This window comes from Podarcis melisellensis (assembly GCF_964234715.1).
Source record: "Podarcis melisellensis genome assembly, chromosome: 7".
NCBI lineage: Eukaryota > Metazoa > Chordata > Lepidosauria > Squamata > Lacertidae > Podarcis > Podarcis melisellensis.
In genome coordinates this window covers 12,369,080-12,387,220 of record NC_138539.1, presented here as the reverse complement: position 1 = coordinate 12,387,220, position 18,141 = coordinate 12,369,080, and the positions used below count along the sequence as shown (strand labels likewise).

Sequence of the window (18,141 nt, the reverse complement as noted above, 5' to 3'; positions counted from 1 at the left end):
CTTTACCTTTACAGTGGGGAGCCGGGAGAAAAGCAATCACAAACCTAGACAGCATCTTAAAAAGCAGAGACTTCACCTTGCTGATAAAGGTCCGTATAGTTAAAGCTATGGTTTTCCCAGTAGTGATGTATGGAAGTGAGAGCTGGACCATAAAGAAGGCTGATCGCCAAAGAATTTATGCTTTTGAATTATGGTGCTGGAGGAGACTCTTGAGAGTCCCATGGACTGCAAGAAGATCAAACCTCTCCATTCTTAAGGAAATCAGCCCTGAGTGCTCACTGGAAGGACAGATCCCGAAGCTGAGGCTCCAATACTTTGGCCATCTCATGAGAAGAGAAGACTCCCTGGAAAAGACCCTGATGTTGGGAAAGATGGAGGGCACAAGGAGAAGGGGACGACAGAGGATGAGATGGTTTGATAGTGTTCTCAAAGCTACCAGCATGAGTTTGACCAAACTGCGGGAGGCAGTGGAAGACAGGAATGCCTGGCGTGCTCTGGTCCGAAGAGTTGGACACGACTAAACGACTAAACAACTACAACAACAACAACAACAGAGTGGGGAGCCAGTGTGGGGCAGTGGCTAGAGTGTTGGACTAGGACAGGGGTTGGCAAGGCTTACTGGGCATGGGCCAGATCACTCCCATAGAGATCCTCTGTGGGCCAGACAGGCACAGCGCGATGCCGGAAATCACTTCTGGGCATGCGCAGACATGGTTTCCGGTGTCTGGGCATGCGCAGAAGCGATTTCCGCAGCTGCGGAAGAGAGTCCCCGCGCCACGCTGCATGGGACCTAAGAAGAGGTTTGATTGTAAAAGCAAATTGCCAATTGGTACTTTAAGCCTAGGTTAAAGTTGCCCCAGCGGAATCTTTAAGCACTATTTTTTGTGGTTGGAGGATGATGGTGGTGATGATGATGATTTCCATACCGTTTTATAATTTAAAGGGGAAAAAATCTCAATGTGCTTTCCAACACGTGAAAACATTTTTTAAAAACCCCAAGAGCCAGTGTGGTGTAGTGGTTAAGAGCAGTAGTCTCGTAATCTGGGGAACCGGGTTCGCGTCTCCGCTCCTCCTCATGCAGCTGCTGGGTGACCTTGGGCCAGTCACACTTCTCTGAAGTCTCTCAGCCCCACTGACCTCACAGAGTGCTTGTTGTGGGGGAGGAAGGGAAAGGAGAATGTTAGCCGCTTTGAGACTCCTTAAAGGGAGTGAAAGGCAGGATATCAAATCCAAACTCTTCAAGAATTCAAGAGAATGATTGGTTTCTTAATTTAAGAATTCAATAAACTCAAGAAAAATTCAAGAATTCAATAAAACAAATTCCAAGCTTCAGGGGAAATGTTTCAGGTCCTTCTCTAAGCTGTGGGAAATTCTCTAAGTTGTGGGAAAACATTGTGGGAAACCTGCAAACAGGAGTCGAGGCCAGAGCTACTCCCCACCTCCTGTGTTTGGTATTCAGAAACATTGCAGCCTCAGTAGCTTTTTCCTCCGCAGATTTGTCTAATCCTCTTTTGAAACCATCTCGTTTGGTGGACATTGCACTCCCTTGTGGCAGGGAGTTCCACAGTTTCAACTATGGCAAACACTTCAAAAAAGTGGGTCAGTGCTGCTATTCCCAAGCAGACACTCCTGCATGCTGAATCAGCCTCCTTTCCCCCTTTTTTCTTTTGGTTTTCAGATGCTTGGGTGGTGCCTGTGAGATGCAACATCAATTGCCGTGGAGCCTAATCATTTAAGTATCTCTGGAGGGGAGGGTGAGAGACATAGGCCTCTTTTGATGCTCCCATACAGCAGCATCAGCAGCAGCTGTGTGCAGATCAGAAGCACCTGTGGCTGATAACATCCTTCAGAGAAGGAGGGGCAGCAACAAACTGTGTGCCAAGCGCAAACACTCTTATCTGGGCGCTTTTCTCAGGCTCAAATGGGAGTCGCTTAGACAGGCTTGGGAGTCTTGCAGCAGTGAATTTCTGACAGCTGGGGCTGCCATGGGAAGAGACATCTCTTTCCCCGAATGGCGTGAGGTTCGGCTCTGAGAGTGTGTCAGGGTTTTCACCTGTGGCTACGCATAGATTCCGTAACAGCGGCTTGAACATAATATAAGGCTGCTCAGGTTCAAAGGAGGAGAGGGTTGCACCGTGAATAAAAACTGCATGGCAGAGGGAGTTTTGGCTGGTCATTCCAGAGTGAAGAAAGCCTCTGATTCTGCAAAGCTGCAAAAATAAAACCAGAGGTGGCCTGCCTCCAGATATTTGGAACGCTCTGTCACAAGAGACTAGGGCCCTGCGGGACTTGACATCTTTCCGCAGGGCCTGCAAGACAGAGCTGTTCCGCCTGGCCTTTGGTTTGGACTCAGTCTGACCCTTATGTTTCCCTCCCCTTATGGTTTTGATTTATGGGCTGCTTTTAAAATGAGGCTGCATTTTAAATTGCATTTTAACCTGTATTTTAAATTGGTCCCCCCCCATTATGTTTTTACTGTAATTTTACTGGTGTTAGCCACCCTGAGCCCAGCTCTGACCAGGGAGGGCAGGGTATAAATAAAATTTATTATTATTATTATTATTATTATTATTATTATTATTATTATTAAAACGGAGCATGTTCGGCTTCCGGAAAATGTTTGCAAACGGGAACACTTCTTTCCTGGTTTGCAGGGTTTGTGTTCCAAGTTGTTTGAGAACCAAGACGTTTGAGAACCAAGGTAGCACCGTACTCACATTTGTGAGAAGTCAATCTTTTAGTGTGGCAGCACCCACTCTCTTGCTCTGGGGAAGCAACCTCTCCCAGCTCAGTTATTTACAAGGCCGCTTTAAAAAGAGCTGCGTGAAACCTATCCGCCCAAGCTATCCACCCCTTGCAATGCTTTTATGATTCCCAGTTCCCCATTTAGCTATGATCACAGGCTTGGACGTAGTAGCATTGCATCTCCCAAGCCTAGCAGCAGATCTCTGCTCCAAACATAAAAGCACACCTTGTCTGGGAAGCTTGCCCTTTGAAGTAGCGCTTCGTTATTCAAACGAGGCTTGCAATATTCTTGGGGGCGGGGGGAGGGAGCGAGGCGAATCATGTTTTCAGAGAAGGCTTTGGGTTGTGCGGCAGCAAATTGCAGAAAGGAATGATTTGTACATGAAGGTGTGTCTCACCTGTAGGATACGATCCAAGCGTGGTCAATGCTGTGCCCTTCAAATACTTCTGGGTACGGCAGCTCCCATCACCCTTAATCACAGAATCTTAGAGTTGGAAGGGGCAAGCAAGGGTCATCTAGTCTAACCCCCTGCAATGCAGGAATCTCAGTTAAAGCATCCATGACAGATGGCTAGCGAATCTCTGCTTAAAAACTTCCAAGATAGGAGAGTCCATCACCTCTCATGGGAGTCTGTTCCAATGTCAAACAGCTCTTACTGTCAGAAGGTTTTTCCATATGTTTAGTTGGAATCGCCTTTCTTGTAACTTGAAGCCATGGGTTCGAGTCCTACCCTCTGGAGCGCAAGAAAACAAGCTTGTTCCCTTGGGATATTTGAAGATGCGTATCCTATCTCCTCTCTGTCTCCTCTTCTCCAGGCTAAACAGATCCAGCTCCTTCTTAAATTGTGGCGCCCAGAATTGGACACAGTATTCTGTTGATTCAGCCTAGTATAGTGTTAGGGGTTTTTTTTGCTGCTGCATCACACTGTTGGCTCCAGTATGGCCAGTGGTAACAATATTGGAAATTGGGAACCCACTCTTTCCCAGAGCGTTAAAAGTGGGTTTTTGTGGAGATAGTAGCGCGGCAAAAAAAAAAAAGGCGCTCAGGCAAGGACTGGAAGAGTGGGGAGGAAAATGAGTGTGGATGAGCTCAAAGTTGTGAAATGTGCCGCAACTCTCAAGTTGCAACCCTGTTAGACTATTCTTTGGCTTAACTCGGAGAATCCTTATAGTGGCAGGTTTATTTATTTATTTTCTTGCATTAATTTAAAAAAAATATAATTTCCATTATTACCATTTCCAAAAGCACATTCTCATATATATATATATCTCCACCATTAGTATTTTTCTTTATAATAAAACATTCAACGACTTCCCTTCATCCCCTGGTTCCTTTGATTTTCCCACCATTCCTGCATATTGTTATATTTGGTTCACTTTCTCCCCCTATTTTCTCTCCTCTATTATATATTATACTGTTTTATTTACCTTAATCCCGCTAGCATTTCTAGTTCTTTTCCAAATACCCCACAAAGTTTTCCTACTCCTCCTCTTTGCATACTCCGTCTCCTCGCTCCTTTATTTTACTTTTGTTAGACCTGCTAACTCTGCATATTGTATCGCTTTTAATTGCCAATCCTCCTTATTTAGTGGCAAGTTTAAAAGGCTGAAGACTCTTTTTGCACCTTGAGCTTTGTATATGGAAGAGATATGCAGTCCTGTTGTGCTGGGTGACTCAGGCTTGGTGATGAAACAAAAGAGAAGGCAGCCATCTGATCTGCATCGATGGACCCCTGGCGTGAAAGGCTCTGATAGCTCTTAATTTGCTTTCAAGAGGCGGTGATTTGCATTGCTTAAAACTAGGGATGTTTATAAACAGTTTGCAAATTGAGGCTTGGGAGCAGGGCGGGGTGGTGGTCCTGAGTGGTTGGGGGAGTTTAAGCTGACACTTACCCGTATTTTTCGCTCTATAACACGCACTCGACCATAACACGCACGTAGATTTAAGAGGAGGAAAATCCGTAGGCATGCCACCCGTAGGCATTCCCTCCATAACACGCACAGACATTTCCCCTTACTTTTTAGGAGGAAAAAAGTGAGTGTTGTGGTAAATCCTGCAATTCAGGGAGGATAAACCTCCGGCACCCTGCCTCTGAATACTAAGTGCTGGGGGATGGAAGGGCAGAAGAAGAGCCTGCTTCTGGATCAGGCCATTGCCCCGTCAAGGGCAGCCTCCTGTCCTCATTTTATTATTTTTTTCTGTTATGCAATTTAAAACACTCGCTTTACATCCTTAAGATACCAATGACGTCTCTTCTTCTCTTTCCATGGTTCCTTTTGCATATCATAAATCCCTGCGTATTTTACAAAAAACATACCATTCAGTATTTCATTATTGCATCCATCAAAACTTGTTTACACTGTTGAATTTATCTTAATGCTGCCAGAGTACACAGTTATTTCCATATACAGTGGTACCTTGGTTTGCATATGTTTTGGATTACAAACACGTCAAACCCGGAAGTGTGTGTCCCGGTTTGCAACCTTTTTTTGGATTACAACCCATGTGTTTTTGGATTATGAGCAAAATTTGTTTGGAGGCCCCATTGGCGAAAGCGCGCCTTGGGTTACAACCTGTTTTGGTTTACAAACGGACCTCCGGAACGGATTATGGTTGCAAACCAAGGTACCACTGTATTCAATAAACGTTTTAAACGTATGTTCTTCTTGTTCTTTTATTCTGTATGTTAAGTCTGCCACTTGCGCATATTCTGTCAACTTAAGTTGCCATTCTTCTTTGGTTGGGACCTCTATTTGTGGGCTAACAAAACATGGGCCACAGTAATGGCATACATAAATAACCTTTTTTGACACCTGGGAATTTCAGTCTGAATTATCCCCAACAGAAAGGACTCTGTTTTTTTGGTTTTTTTTGGAAAGTACTTTTCTCTAAGCCACAAACATGAGTTTGACCAAACTGCGGGAGGCAGTGGAAGACAGGAGTGCCTGGCGTGCTCTGGTCCATGGGGTCACGAAGAGTCGGACACGACTAAATGACTAAACAACAACTTTTAAACATTTTTTCCCAATTCATTATGAATCATTTCCGAATACTCTTACCCATTTTTAAGTCCACCACCTATGAAAGAACGTTCCCATCACGTCTTTGCCTCTCCAGCACTTATCTGATTCAGTCTTCTACATCTTAGCAAGCCTCCTCAGAGTTAAATACCATCTGTGAATCATTTTCAGGTAGTTCTCCTTCTAAGAATAACATGCTGTCCTCGCTTTTCTCTATCCACTTCCTCTATTATGAACTTCTCTCATGTCACCTCTTAATTGCATTTTCTCTAAGATAAAAATCCCAAGTGCTGCAACTTTTACTGGTAGGGTAGTTGACAACAGCTGGAGAGGACGATTGTGCCCGCATTCTGCTTGTGGGACCCTGAGGATGATGATGATAATAATAATAATAATAATAATTTTTATTATTTATACCCAGCCAGATGGGCGGGTCCCCAGCCACTCTGGGCGGCTTACAGCATATATAAAAACATAAAACATCAAGCATCAAAAACTTCAGATGTCTTCTAAAAGTTGTGTCATTCCTTTATCAACGTGTCCAGTCCCAAACTACAATTCCCATCACCTTTGCTAGCTAAGGATGATGGGAGTTGTATTCCAAAAACAATTGGAGATCCCAGTTTGGGAAACAGATTTAGTCCAGGCATAGGCAAACTTGGCCCTCCAGATGTTTTGGGATTACAGTTCCCATCATCCCTGACCACTGGCCCTGTTAGCTAGGGATGATGGGAGTTGTAGTCCCAAAACATCTGGAGGGCCGAGTTTGCCTATGCCTGATCTAGGCCAACCCCCTGCAATGCAGGGATCTTGAGCTAAAGCATCCAAGACAGATGGTCTTCCAATCTCAGCTTTCAAAACCTCGAAAGAAGGACAGTCCATCATCCCTCATGGGAGTTTATTCCACTGCCAAACAACAGTTTATTCCCAAGTAGTTGGTCAGTGTGCTAAACTGGACGCTGGAGGTGATGGTCCCGGGTCCAGCCGGGCCTCTCCCCTTACATTCTTAGATCTTGGTTTGTAAGCTCTTTTCCGTTAATTAAAGCCAGCAGCGTGGGAATTGGCTTGCTGTCCGTCTGGCTTTTGAGCGGGGCAATCTACTGCTGACCTCCAGTTGTCAAATTGCTTCTAAATTCAGTTGGCTCTGTCTGCATCAGGCTCGTAAATTGAGTTTGCTCTCATTCACTGGCTCCTTTTCTCCTTTTTAAATGCAATTAAGCCCTGTAAGGAAGTAAAAAAACCCACCACCACCACCTCTATATACCAGTGGACTGGTCCACCCTAGGGTAATATATTTTGCCTTGCTGGAATCTTGGGATGTGGGGCGCACTTTTGGCTTGTGATGGATGTAGCACTTAGCCAGGACATAATACCAAGAGGCTTAAGAGATGCTCATCTTTCCCTAATCTCTTTGAGTGTTCCTTCCCCCCCCCCCTTGATTGAAAGACCATTAGCCCATGGGAGGGGACACATAAGTGTCTTTATAGCAGAGCAGTCGAGCTGTTTCACAATTAGCAGCCAATTCTCTCTCACCACCAAAGGAAAACAAGTGAATAGCAAAGAAAATCTTTAATAAAAATACATTTATTTTAAAAAAAACAACAACAATTAGCAGCCAATTTGGCTTGCTTTGTGGGAAAATAGTTTGACTTAAAGTTAGCCAGCTCTCAGGTGTGTGTCTCTGTCTATGCATTTAGGGCTTGGGATTAGCAAGTCAGTTTTTCAGGGGTTTGAAATGCAATTTTTTTGCGGGGGGTGGGGTGGGGTGGAAAGCCAACCAGGCTCCCCTTTTATGTGGAAGCAAGCTGTGCTGGAACTTCCGGTTGCAAATAAACATCTGAGTTTGGTTAGGGCTGGTTTGGCTGGGCCAGCGGTGATTGCAGTGGTTCAGTTTGGCGTGAAGCGGGGAGCTATGGGGGAGCATATTGTGCATGTCCGATTGATGCATGGGTAGTTTTGGAGCCAGAAGAAGGTGTCTGTGGGGGGAGAGTATGGGGAGTATTGTTTTAAGTAGATATAAGAGTTGCTGCAACTTACTTCTTATGAAGTAAGTTCTGGGCATGTTTAGCCTGGAGAAGAGGAGGTTAAGGGGTGATATGATAGCCATGTTCAAATATATAAAAGGATGTCACATAGAGGAGGGAGAAAGGTTGTTTTCTGCTGCTCCAGAGAAGCGGACACAGAGCAATGGATCCAAACTACAAGAAAGAAGATTCCACCTAAACATTAGGAAGAACTTCCTGACAGTAAGAGCTGTTCAACAGTGGAATTTGCTGCCAAGGAGTGTGGTGGAGTCTCCTTCTTTGGATGTCTTTAAGCAGAGGCTTGACAACCATATATCAGGAGTGCTCTGATGGTGTTTCCTGCTTGTTGGAGGAAGCAGAAGAGGGGGAAAGGAAGAGAGAACTTATCTCCCTAAGATAAGCCACTTAACCCACAAAAGCAAACAAAAGCCCCCTTCAAACCCACCCCACCCCACCCACTTGAAAGGTTCTTGGCAGAATTGCATCATCGTGATTACGGTCTGAGATAGGAAACACAGGCATAATCTCCCTGTCATTTCTTTTCATTTTCATTTTGGAAAGGGGGTGGTAGATAACTGCAACAAAGGGCAAGCAAGGCAAGAGCTGAGCTTAAAACAATTGAAGCAACGTTTTGGTTCACACATATGTGCTGTGGGTTAAACCACAGAGCCTGGGGCTTGCTGATCAGAAGGTTGGCGGTTTGAATCCCCGCAACGGGGTGAGCTCCCATTTCTCAGTCCCTGCTCCTGCCAACCTAGCAGTTCGGAAGCACATCAAAGTGCAAGTAGATAAATAGGTACCGCTCCGGTGGGAAGGTAAATGGCATTTCCATGCGCTGCTCTAGTTCACCAGAAGCGGCTTAGTCATGCTGGCCACATGACCCGGAAGCTGTACACCAGCTCCCTCGGCCAATAAAGCGAGATGAGCGCCGCAACCCCAGAGTCGGCCACAACTGGACCTAATGGTCAGGGGTTCCTTTACCTTTAAACAAGCTATAGCTTAGGGCCCCACTCTCTTGGGGGGCCCCCAATTTTTTCCCCACTATTAATATACTTAATTGTATTTCATTTCAACAATTGCTTTGATAAAATACATATTTTGTTATGTGCAAATGGCTTTAGATACCTATTAGGTCCATAAATTACCATGTAGCATATCTTCAACAACAACAACAAACACAGTGACAATTTGTTGTTGACAAAGGACAGCTGGACATAGAAAGGCCCCATTACCTTCAGTAGCTTAGGGCCTCATCAGACCTAAATCCGGCCCTGGTGCCATCACAGTGCAGGTGCCTGAGATTAAAAATTGCATTTTAAGCGTCTCTCGCAAGAGTGGGAGCTCCTCTTTTTTCCCCATGCAGCCGGCACATTCTGATGAATTGCCGAGGATGACGCGTGCGTTGAGCAAAAAACAAAATGCAGCGTTGCTTTGGGGAGTGACAACAGCGCTTGGGTACCGCGAAATAAATCACTTTCCCTTCCCTCCCTTGACTTGCTTGTACAAACACAGCCGCTTTAACCACACGCTCAAACACACTCAGAGCTTGGACGGCCTCCAACGATAAACCATATTCACTATGGAATGCTTGATGTTTGCCACATCCACCTCACACATCCTCCCCAATTAGGAAACGGCTTGTGCATTGGTTTCAGCCAGTGCAGTCTGAACAGCCTGCATCCATAACGGGTATCTTTTGATTACGGTTTCCAGGTTGAATAATAATAGTTTTAAAGGGTATAAAAAAAGAGCCCTGGTAGAATAGGGCAAGGCATTTGGAGATCTTCTGTCTTTGAACCTGGAAGTTCTGTTTGCTGGCATTGATAGATCCCCTTGCCTGTGGGTTGGTCTGATCCGTAAACCAACAGAGCATGCAGGCGGCGGGTCCCCTCCACATCAAGTGGCTGTGAGTTCCACAAGTTTATTTGGGAGTTTCGTGAAGAGGTTTTTCCTGTCTCTTGTTCTGGACCTTAAAGTTTTTTGTGGACTTTTTGGAGGTCTTAAATTGTGGCAGCACCTGTAAGTTAGAGAGCATTGTCCTGTCCTAAGGCTCAGGAGGAGCTCAGTTTATAGTCACCTTGTGTGGGGTGGAGACAAGAATGGATCCTTTTCTTTCTCTGAGACACGTCAACAAAACCCGTTTGGACCGGGATCCCCAAACCCTTAGAGGTGTCTCCTTTGCTTGGATGCCTCTGTGAATTGGGCCATTGCTTCCTCTAATAGCGAAGTTGAGCCATGTGGGATATTGGAGTTCCCAGCTTGGTTGTGAAGTTCACAGGGTGACCTTGGAGTCAGTCACAGACTCTTCACCTACCTTTCAGGTTCAGGTAGGTAGCCATGTTGAACTGATGCAGTCGAAATAAAAAAAATTTGTCCAGTAGCACCTTAGAGACCAACTAAGTTTGTTCTTGGTATAAGCTTTCGTGTGCATATCGTGTGCTTATACCAGGAATAAAATAATAATATATTATTTATACTCAGCCCATCCAGTTGGGTTTCCCAGCTTCCCTAAACAGGGCTGCCTTCAGATGTCTTCTAAAAGTCTGGTAGTTGTTGTTCTCTTTGACATCTGGTGGGAGGGCGTTCTACAGGGCGGGCGCCACTACTGAGAAGGCCCTCTGTCTGGTTCCCTGTAACTTGGCTTCTCGCAGTGAGGGAACCGCCAGAAGGCCCTCAGCACTGGACCTCAGTGTCCGGGCAGAACAATGGGGGTGGAGACGCTCCTTCAGGTATACTGGACTGAGGCTGTTTAGAACAAACTTAGTTGGTCTCTAAGTTGCTACTGGACAATTTTTTCACCTTTCAGGGTCGTTGTAGGAATTAACTGAGGAACGGGGTGAACCATGTTCTCCTTGGAAAAAAAGGTGGGATATCGATGCACTGAATAAGTTCTTCTGCTTACCTGCTTAAGAAAGCTGGAGGGGCCAGCCAGATGGAGATGTCAGTCTTCAACCTGGCATCCAGAGATCTCCAGATCTCTGGTTGCAAAATGCTGGGCTCATTTCTATCACTGGCCAGGTGCATGGATCTACAGGTGTTTAACCAACCACTCCCATCGGGCTCGGATGCAAGATGGCTCGGTGTGTGTGTGTGTTGCGCTGAAACTCTACTGCAGAGCTGTCCCAACTTTGCATGTTGGGGAATCCCTTTTTAGACATGCGTCATTTCGCGACACAGTAATTCCGTTTTGCTAGCAAACCAGCGGTTCAATTAACCCCTTTCCAGCCCCGTCGGGAAGAACGTGGGGAGTGTTTGCACAACACACCTACACACTGTTGCCGACACACTAATGTGTCGCGACGCGCAGTTTGGAAAACTCTGCTCTACTGTGTTGTTTTTCCATGCCGCCGGTGGCATCTCCTTCAAACTAGTTCCTCGGCTGCTTGGAATGTGGTACCAGGCTGCCAACATGGTAGTGCCAACAGGGCTCTGGATCCCTGGAGTGCTGGTGCTCTTAAACACCAGCAAAGAGACCTTGTTTAAACTTTGCACATGCCCGGCTTTCCGTTTAAATCTGCCCCACGTTTATTGGTGTGTGTGTAAAAATACCTTCCTTTGAATCGAATGAAAGAAGGCCAACAGTGTTTGCTAAATTCCTCATTTGCAGCCTTTGATTCTTCTTCCTCGCTTTGTCCCTCTCCCCACCTACCGTATTTTTCGCTCTATGGCTCACTTTTCCCCCTCCAAAAATTAAGGGGAAATGTGTGTGCGTCTTGTGGAGCGAATGCAGGCTCCATGGCTTCAGCGATAGCAACGCAATGTCCGAAGCGCAGTGGGAGCGCTCCTGCTGCGCTCCAGAGGCTTCGCATTGCTTTCGCTGAAGCCTGGAGAGCGAGAGGGATCATTGCGCACGGATTCCTCTCGCTCGCTCTCCTGGCTTTGCTTCGCTGAAGGGGCGCTGCGCAGAGAGGGAGAGTTTTTTTTCTTGTTCTCCCCCTCTAAAACAAGGTGCGTCCTATGGTCGGGTGCATCCTATAGAGCAAAAAATACGGTAATTTTTGATGGCTGTCTCAGACAAGGGAGGCCCTTTGTCCTTGAATTGACCTTGCCCTCCATCCTCTGCAAACCAAGATGCTGAAAATTTGGTGACTGCTTACTGAGAGATCAGGCTTCCTTTCTCTCTCTTTCCCCCATGCCTTTCTGACAGCCATTTGCAAGGAAAAGGGAAAGTTTACATTTATCATGCAAGTGGAACAATTTCCAGTCTACTCTCCCACCCCCAGCTCCCTGTCTCATGCTCTGTCTGCTCCATGTAACAGTTTCTCCTTGTTTTGTTTCCTCTTCCCAAGGTCTCAGTCTTGATTTCTGGAGCGATCCAATAGACACAGCAGCTCCTCCAACATCTTGTTCCTTTCGTTCAAGGACGCCCAAGGCCGTGGGACTTTCTCGAGCTGCCCAAAGACTCCGGAGAATGCCAGCTGCGGATGAAATATGTGCGTGGGGAGGGACGAAAGATTTTTGGCTGTTCCCCCTCCCCTCATTCTGGATGTCCATACCAAGATAACATTGCCGAAGATGGATTATTTCCCCCACTATCAATGGAATATGCATTTTTTTGTGGTTAATTTTGTGTGTGTGGATGCTGGGGGAAAAGCGCCGCCAGTAGTCTGAACATGAGACTCCCTGCCCTACTGCTTCCCATTGGGACAAGTGTGCTACCCAGGTAGGTTTGTGATTACCTGATATACAGATAAGCTTTAAGTTTCTCAAAGTTTGCAGTGAATTCATTCTCTTTCACTGTATGCCCCCAGCATGGACATATCACAACTGATCTTTTAAGCACAGTGGAAGGAGTTGAACATGAGAAAACATGCTTTCTCCCTTGTTCCTGGCGCTGCCACGCTAATCATAGCTAAACCATGGCTAGCGTCAGGACCCTGGTTCAGTCTGTTTCTCTCCAAACAAACCAAGAGTGTTTGTAAATGTTTGTTCTCGGATTGCTGCGTGTGGGTGGTTTGGGAAGAAACAAACCATGAGCCTGGATTTGGGCGTTCTGCTAAGGCAAACCATAGTTTAGCTCCTGGCAGTGTGGCAGGAGCGAGGGAGAAGCAAAGCACCTGCGATTTTAGCCCTGCACTTAAAGCTAAATTTAACCAAAATGAAGTGTGAACCAAGCTGATGTGCTGTCATGTGCAGAAATTTTCCTTCTAATACAGTGGAACGTTGGTTCTCGAACTTAATCCGTTCCGGAAGTCCGTTTGACTCCCGAAACCATCCGAAAACCAAGACGCGACTTCCGATTGGCTGCAGGAGCCGTGTTGGACGTTCGGCTTTCGGAAAACGTTTGAAAACCGGAACACTTAGGTTTCCGGCATTCGGGAGCTAATTTGTTCAGCAAGTAAGCCGTCCGAGAACCAAGGTTCCACTGTACTGCAAAACATGCTGTTCGTGATGCCTGGCTGCCATATTCTCTTACGATACTGTGATCACACTTGCAGGGACCATATGTTTTCTGGTTCGTGTGTGCTTGGAGATTGAGAATTTGTTTCCCAGAGATTTGGTTTTCTTGTTGCTGTTCTCTGTGATGAAGACTACTTACTGTGGATGGCAGAAGCTGAATTGCACTCTGAGCACTCTTCGTCTTTGCTGGTTTCAAAGATGCGTGATTGATCCTTTTTTTTAAGGATTATGGGAGTGCTGTAGGAAGCTTGGTGCATGCTGAGGTCAGTATATCGCACCCTTGCACGAGGAGGAGGGAATGTTGGCAGGAGACAGAAATGTTGTGGTGATTAATAGCAATAGCTTGCTTGGAGCGAAGGTGGAGTTCTGCCAGTATCTAGCACAGGCAAGCACGAAAATTGCAAGTTTAGTGGAAGCTCCCAGATTCTCCTTAGGGTTGCAATCTGATGCAGACTTCCTGGGGAGTCCGTTGACCTTTGTGAGACTCAGATCTGACTAAGCAAGCTTAGGTTGGTGGTGGTTAGCAGCAAATGGATGGAATCGGCCCTTTTGAAAGCATGTGCTAATACAGTGGTACCTCTAGTTACGAAGTTAATTCATTCCGGAGGTCCGTTCTTAACCTGAAACTGTTCTTAACTGGAGGCGTGCTTTCGCTGGAGGCATGCTTTCGCTAATTCACATGCGATTTCTATTCTCATCCTCGGGCAAAGTTCTCAACTCGAGGTAACTCTTCCGGGTTAGCGGAGTTTGTAACCTGAAGCGTTTGTATCCCGAGGTGTTTGTAACTCGAGGTACCACTATATAGTAAGGTATAACAAACTGTGCTCCACAGGCAAAGTTCTGCAGGCAAAGCAGCTTTTCCATTTCCACACCTCCCCCTGAACTCCCCCAAAATCTGTCCTGGAGGCTCCCCTAATATTTTGGAGCTAATTTTGTGAGAGTGGGGGATCGGGAAAAATGAGAAGATGGGTTTTCACCACCCACCTGAACTGTGCGAATGTTAAGGAACGTAGGAGAGGGTATATTGTTTTAACATTATTTTCCCCCCGCTCACGCTAGTGAGTAAACATCAGAGTGCATTCCCTTTGCAACTGATTGGAAGCAAGTTGATGATTCGTTAGAATCCTTTAATTAAGCAATCCAGTCTGGATTGTTCCTGGGAAGTTTCCCCTTTATGGTTGTACCTCGCTTTGTGGCCAGGATCTGTCCAAAAAAGACGCAGGGCAAAGCGCGATTGGCAAACCTGGAAGTAACCCGTTCCGGTACTTTGGGTTTGCCGCGGACGTTCACCGAAATGGACGCTAGACAAGGCAGACGTTCGCAGAGGTATTACTGTATTTCCCTCTTAAAATAACAACAACAACACAACACAGCCTCCTTCAAAAGTAAGAATAAAGTTTTACCCATATTCGGTTCGCAGCAGTAATCTGCAGGCAGGCTTTCTCTTGTGGTTACAGTGAAAAGAAGACCTGAGATGTCGCTCAGACTTTCTGCTTGGGGGCTCCATCCTATGTGAAGGTTGAGCCATGCGCAGGCTAAGAGCCAGGAGAGTGAGAATCCAAGAGACCAAGAGAGAGATGGTTGCATGGCCAGCCCTTTTATCTGGTCAGCTAGGGTCATGCCCATCTACCTGGCCACACACAGGGGAAGGGAAGAAAACTCCGAAGCAGGTATGGCAGGAAGTCGTCCCTGTCTGGAGCCACGTTCCCCTGTGTGTCCATTCTAGGAAACAGGAAAATGTTGTACTTGACTGCTCTAGTGATAACACATCCCACATAGCCCTTCTCAGGCAATACAACATAACATTTATATGCATAGATTTTATTCAGCCACACAGAGCCCCAGCTTGACACGAAGGTTCTGGAAAAGCTTCTTTGGGTAGGGGCTTCGTGAGGATGCCCGCGGTCACCTCCTTCGTAAAAATTGCAGCTGCCAAAGTTGGAAAACAAAGAAAAAGAAAAGAAAGAAAGGCGAAATAGAGATGAAGACAGTGAAGAGAGAAAGAAATAAAGAAGGCAAAAGGAGAGAAACGTTAGCAATAGAAGCATTTAAAATGAAAAACGACGCTGTGATTTGCTGCCTGAAAGCTTAAGGGTAGTATTTGATTTTTCTCTCTTTCATCTACATCTTTCTGTGGGCGAATCCATCCATTCATTCCTTGTGAGGTTCTCTTCCTGTGCTGTAGGGAGATGTGCATAGGCGCCAACTCCATGGGGCTTGAGGGGGCCCGAGCCCCCTCAAAAATTCGTTTGGGGGGGCTCCGCCCCCCCAATAATCTCCGGCGCCCCTCCAGCAGAGCGCCATCGCCGCCCCTCCCCCAGCCCAAAATGCACAGGGAGGGGCGGGCTGCATGCCTCCTGCCCTCCCTCCCGAGCAAAAGCTCCACCCAATTTCCTTTGGAGCTGATTAATAGGCGCAGCACGCTCTCCCCTATTCGCTCACGAGGAGGCGGCGCCACTTTATTTGCATATTCATGAGCTTATTTATTATTCATGAGCTTTCCCGGGCCCCCCCAATATTTTTTATAAGTCCGCGTCCCTGGAGATGTGGATAATGTGCTCAGGATGAAACGTTGGGTTTTTGTTTGTTTTTTGTGCTTTCTTTCCCCACTGAAAAATCAGGAAAACGTTGGTTTAAAAGCTTTGGGAGAGGCATCCACCTCCCCCCTCCACCGGTCATTTGGAGCAATCTCTGTCGGCGGACTGACTCTGTTATTACACGGCTGGCAAGGAAATTCCATTTTGCTTAGGATGCTACTGTACATCCGCTGGAATTTCTTTTTTTTTTATCGCTGTAACTTTATCACTTCCTCTGTTTTGGAATTTTAGCTCTCATTGTTCAGCCCTGGGACCGCAGCCTGTGGAATTTGCTCTCTGGGTGAGGAAGCCCTCAGATTTTTCACTGTTGATGCAGCTCTGCCTTTGCCGACTCATGGTGAGCTGTTTGCAGCTGTTTTTAAAGGGCACCAGGAATAATCGGGAACTGCTTTGCGCTGAGTCAGACCGGTGGCCCTTCTAACCCAACATTGCTTACACGGACCGGCAGCAGCTCTCCTCCGTTTTAGGCAGGGGGGTAGCTCTAGCTGGAGAAGCTGGGAATTGAATTCTCAAAGCAGATTCTCTGTGATTTTACGGCTGCAGCCCTGTGAGAGTAATCTCTGTGGAATTCAGTGGGAGAAATTTTTCTGAGTAAATATGCACAGGGGTGATCATTCTGTTAGTGTGCTTTATTGATCTCCTGCTTGACCCTGGGCATCACTTCCAACTAGGTAAAGGTAAAGGGACCCCTGACCATTAGGTCCAGTCGTGGCCGACTCTGGGGTTGCGGCGCTCATCTCGCTTTACTGGCTGAGGGAGCCGGCGTACAGCTTCCGGGTCATGTTGCCAGCACGACTAAGCCGCTTCTGGCGAACCAGAGCAGCGCATGGAAATGCCGTTTACGTTCCCGCTGGAGTGGTACCTACTTATCTACTTGCACTGGCGTGCTTTCGAATTGCTAGGTGGGCAGGAGCAGGGACTGAGCAACTGGAGCTCACCCTGTCGTGGGGATTCGAATTGCCAACCTTCTGATTGGCAAGTCCTAAGCTCTGTGGTTTAACCCACAGCACCACCCACGTCCCTTCACTTCCAACTACTTTTGGCTAACTGGGGAGGGGAGGAGGAGGGAGGGAAAGAGTCACGCATAAGCAGGATTTCTGGGTGCAATTGTAGAAGAGCTATGCAAGAGCTATGTTGAAGACCTTCTTACTTAGCTCAGTTGGTAGAACGTGAGACTCTTAATCTCAAGGTCGAGGGTTCGAGCCCAACGTTGGCCAAAAGATTCCTGCATTGCAGAAGGTTAGACTAGATGTCCCTTGTGGTCCCTTTTGACTATAATTCTATGCACAGACCAGGGCCGGATTTAGGTTTAATGAAGGTAATGGGGCCTTTGTCAACAACAAATTATTGCTTTTTTGTGCTGAATATATGCTATATGGTAATTTGTGGCCCTAATACAGTCATACCTCGGGTTACAGATGCTTCATTTTGTGTGCTTTCAGGTTGTGCACTGTGTTGAACCTGGAAGTACCGGAATGCGTTACCTCTGGGTTTCGGTGCTCGCGCATGCGCAGAACTGCTAAATTGCACTTTGCACATTCGCAGAAGCAACAAATTGCAAGCCGTGTGTGCGCAGATGTAGCGCTGCAGGTTGCGAACGTGCCTCCCGCACGGATCGCGTTCACCACCTGAGCGTCCACTGTAGGTATCTCAAGCCATTTGCCCATCTTGCCATGCAACCAGTCCATGCAGAATGTAGGCACCCCCTATATAGAAAGGAGCAAACCAGTGATATTTTAGGGAGCAGGCTGGCAGGCGGGGCCCGTTACTTACATCACAGGAGCCTACACAACACAAAACACTGTTTCTGTGTGTAGGTTTTATTTTATTTGTTTTTTATCTTATATTTTGGAAATGTACATCCAGTTGTTGTCCCCCCCCCTTTTTTGAGCCCCCAAGAGAGTGGTGCCCTAAGCTATAGCTTGCTTCGCTAATACATAAATCTGGCACAGACATACCCATGCTAGCATGCAAATTTCACCCAAACACACACACACAAAGCCGAACAGTACTGCTAGGAAGAGATTAAAGGGAATGCTAAACCACATCGGATGCTGGCAATCATGACAGCAGCTTTCATCAGTGAAACCATGATTGCCCACGACACACAGAGCCTCTGATCTGCAGCAGAGCAAAAGCCACTTATTGCAGGAATGCTCTTTCTGTTCCTCCCCAATCCCACAAAAACACACACCATAATCTGACTTGCACAGACATAGTAGAAGTCAGCTCTTTCAAAACGTTTGATTTCTCCGGCTCTCTAGGGATAAGTGGGTGGATTTTTAAAAAGCAAGGGGGAAAAAAAGAACTCTTTTTGGGAAACAAGAGTATCTTTGGCCTATATACACAAAAAC

At 46.5% G+C, this 18,141-nt stretch overlaps 1 long non-coding RNA gene across 1 annotated transcript in view; it reads left to right on the top strand.

The window, feature by feature from the left end:
• LOC309374235 overlaps positions 1-18,141 on the top strand; it is a 79,965-nt gene that overhangs the window by 28,903 nt on the left and 32,921 nt on the right. Inside the window, exon 2 of the long non-coding RNA XR_014170433.1 lies at positions 12,080-12,453. This is a non-coding gene — a long non-coding RNA (uncharacterized lncRNA). The remainder of the gene's footprint in view (positions 1-12,079; positions 12,454-18,141) is intronic.